Source organism: Bidens hawaiensis, unplaced genomic scaffold (assembly GCF_021521415.1).
Source record: "Bidens hawaiensis isolate Kalapana, Puna unplaced genomic scaffold, B.hawaiensis_p1.1 tig00027796_1, whole genome shotgun sequence".
NCBI lineage: Eukaryota > Viridiplantae > Streptophyta > Magnoliopsida > Asterales > Asteraceae > Bidens > Bidens hawaiensis.
In genome coordinates this window covers 248,098-251,931 of record NW_027505106.1, presented here as the reverse complement: position 1 = coordinate 251,931, position 3,834 = coordinate 248,098, and positions in this window count along the sequence as shown.

The window sequence follows — 3,834 nt, the reverse complement described above, 5'->3', positions numbered from 1 at the left end:
ACCTGACGACTTTGACGTGATTGGGGCGATTGAAATTAAAGTTTTTTTCGGGAAATGAAATTACTTTTCAAGTCTGTTACTTCGTAAGAAGTTCTATGCTGTGTTTAACAGAAAATTGATCCAACCTTGGAAAATGATATATATACTGATTGTGTGTGCTTAACTAGTGAAGTTATTAGGCTTAAAAGGCTTTAGAACAGTCATTGTATGTCATGGTAATTTTTATGGTGCGTAAAAGTGTATGTGATACTAACTTAAATTTACTCGAATTTACGTGGAAACTCCTTAAGAGTTTTGTATGTCTTCATACATATCTTTTCGAAGGATAGGCAGAAAAGCGACTACCCAGTCATACACGAGCCCGTGAGTGTTCTGATTCCCGTGAAGAAAGCATTTCAAGATACTGCAGTGATCCAGATTCGGGACTTGCAGTGGTTTAGTACTCCGAAGTCGATAAAAATGTTTGTTTAAAAAAAAAAATATATATATATATATATATATATATACGTGTATATTTTTAAATACTTATGAGACATAGTAACAATCAAGACTTCTCAAGTCTGGAGTTAGAAGAAAACGGGAGGCAGACATCGTGTATCTACAAGATAATCAGACACTATGGGTCGAAGTCAATTCGGGGTGACTTGGGTATAGCCAAATACGCTTTGAGAATAGATAGAAGACATCATTATCTCTGAAATGTTGCCAACTTAAATTTTTGAGCTTAACTGAACCTTAATCCGTATCACAGAAACGATGAAAACCATTTACGTTATTTACATGCTTACAACCTGTGTCTCTATGTCATAATACAGCTAAACACGGATCTAAGTGACAGTCACATCGTTAGTATGATTCCTGTTAGGATCTTTTCTAAAACGTAGTGGTCCCTGACTAGACTGAAATTTGATCCCTTATTTCGTTAAAATTTTTCTAAGTTTTTTTTTGTTTTTGTAGTTATATTATTTTATTGTTGGTTACTGGGTCTTGATCATATTTGTTTAACTCTTTTTGGTAACTTATAAGGTTAAATTCAAGATTATTCAAACTTAAAGGGCTGATTTTGAAAATTACGGGCGAAGTTGTTGAATTCGGCGAAGTTGTGCTTAACTTCGCCTTGGCGAAGTTAAGCGTAACTTCGCCTGAACCAACTCTGTCCTATATAAGGGATTTTGAACAGTAACAGTTTCAGATTTTAACTTTTCCGGCGAACTTATATTTTTTTTATTTTTTCTCCGGCGATCTTGTTATTCACTTTCGATTTCGATCTTGTGTTCCTTGTTTCTACTATACTAGTGGTATGTGTTGTCAATATCATCCTATCTTTCTCTTTATAGTTTTACCCGGTTCGAGACCTCGGGTCGTCGAACCTTCGAAACCAAGTTTTTCGACCTCACGTTACGTGTTCATGGACGACCTTTTCGTCCTAACACCATTGAAATATGTTGGACTTCATTGTTATATCCTTAAATCGGTCCGAAACGTCGGATAAAACTTGTTTGAATCTGAACAGTCGCCGTTTCAGATTCAGGCGAAGTTAAGGTTTACGCGAAGTTATTCTCAACTTCGCCAGTGGCTTAAGTTCGCCTTCAGCGAAGTTATCCACAACTTCGCTTGAAGCTTAATTTCGCCTATGGCGAAGTTATCCATAACTTCGCCTTGAACACAACTTCGCCTATTTCAAATTTTTTATAAGATTTCAGACGAACTTACAGATGAAGCGAAGTTGTTCCAAACTTCGCCTCACCTTTAAATTCGCCTGTTCTGTTTACATCACAACTTCGCACATGGTACACAGCGAACTTGTGAGATGGTTATATGGTCTCTAACTTGATTTGTTTTATGCAGATATGGCTGCTGTTGGAGGTGCTGGTGGTGATGATGGTGATGAGCAACGACAATTCTTTCCAGCCCATAACCAATACATCACTTTGGATCCAGACGCACGAGGCGTTGAAGACTATAGGGAGATTATCACATTTCTCCAACGATCACGAGTTTTTCACGCGATCACTAATACACTACCCATATCTCTGCCTAACATTGAAGATTTCTGGCAGACGGTGTATTATGATTGCAGACCTGAGCCTCCAGTGATGCGAGCAACTGTCAATGGTCAAGACATACAGTTTTCCTCGGAAGACATACGGTTGGCTCTGCAGTTCGGTGATGAAACGAGAGACGACCCAACGGAGTTCGTAGCTCCTTTCCGTGACGGAGCTTACTTGAGGATGGGTTATTCGGGTCCGCTGGGGGACTCGCAGAGGAGGAAAGGCTTTCTGCTGGATCAATGGCGCTTTCTGATGCATGTGTTAATAGTATGCATGTCCGGCAGAAAGGCAGGAACAGACGGGATGGGTGCGACGATGCAATCGGCCATGATTGCGCTGACTTACAACCGCAGATATTCTTTTAGTCAGCTAATCTTTTACGAGATTGATCGTCAGAGACGGGCGACGGCGCGCGAGCGATTTATTATGTATCCTCGGTTTCTACAAATGATTATTAATCATGTCGCTCCGTCTATACCGCAAAGACGCCCTATCAGATACGTTGAGTGCGTAACAAAACGTATCTTTGCTCAGTGCAGGACGTCGAGCACTCGTAGCAACCCTGAGCGGCGTCCCAGGCATACTCCACTTTTCGGGTATCTCATCAACCCGGAGTATGTTCCTGCAGGAGGGGACGAGTTCAGGGATCCGCAACCACATCAGGCGGCAGCACCTCATGCTGTATCAGCTGCGCCTGTTGTATCTTCTGCTGCTGTGCCAGCTACTATATCTCAGGCTGTGTCCACTGCTGAACACGTTGATCTAGATGCTGCTTTTAGTGGACATGGTTTGTTTGATATGGATGTCTCGGGTCCTCAGTTGGTTGATGTTACTAGAGAAGCTACTTCGGTAGCTGACTCCGATTTAGACGAAACGTTTGCTGAGGCGAGACGGCTCATGGTATCTCGGGAAAGGATTACGGGAAAGAGGCCGAGAACTGTGGAGGAGGATGAGGATGAAGTGGATGAAGAGGAGGCAGTACAGATTGTGCTCAGACGTTCACGTAGAGAACGGACAGGTAGGGGTTCGGGAGCGGGAGAATCTTCAAGACTAGTACGTTTTGCTCCGCCTGCCTTGTCCGGTATGTCTCTTATTCCTTCATCAGAACGGGTTACTACTACTGCTGTCGAGGCGTCGGCACCGGCAGTTATGTCTCTACCACCCCAACCGTTTAATCCACCGGTGGTAGTTGCACGATTCGTTGATTCTACAATTACAACAACTGCAGGATTACCAAGTGTACCACATGCGGTCACTTCAGCTACTGATGTTCCACCAACTCCATTGCCTACTTCAGATACCGAGAGGATTCTTTCGCTAGAGCGGATTGTTACTGAACAGTCAAAGACTATTGACCGCCTAGTGGAATCCAATCGACTACAAGCTGCCCTCCTGGTTGAACATGGAAGAATAATAGATGCCTTCAAGGATTACTTGGCATCTCAGGGGGAGAATACTTGTAGGGGCGATGAGTTGAGAACGAAAAGACGAGAAGATCATGACGATGATCCCAATGCACCTTCCGGTGCAGGTGGTGAGCTGCCAAGAACCTCTCAGGCTCTTGGGGCTTCCACAACTGAGGGGGAGTCTACAAATGCAGCTGGTGATGATGTTGTAGTTGTGGATGACGACGCTGATGTTGAAGACGTTATCGATGCTTTGAAGGAGTTGGATGAGGAGGAGGACGATGAGTTGATGGATGATGACGACGTGTTGCCTATGGATGAGATTGAGAGGATTGGAGAACAGATTAATGTGGAAGATGTATTAGAAGAAGGTGAGA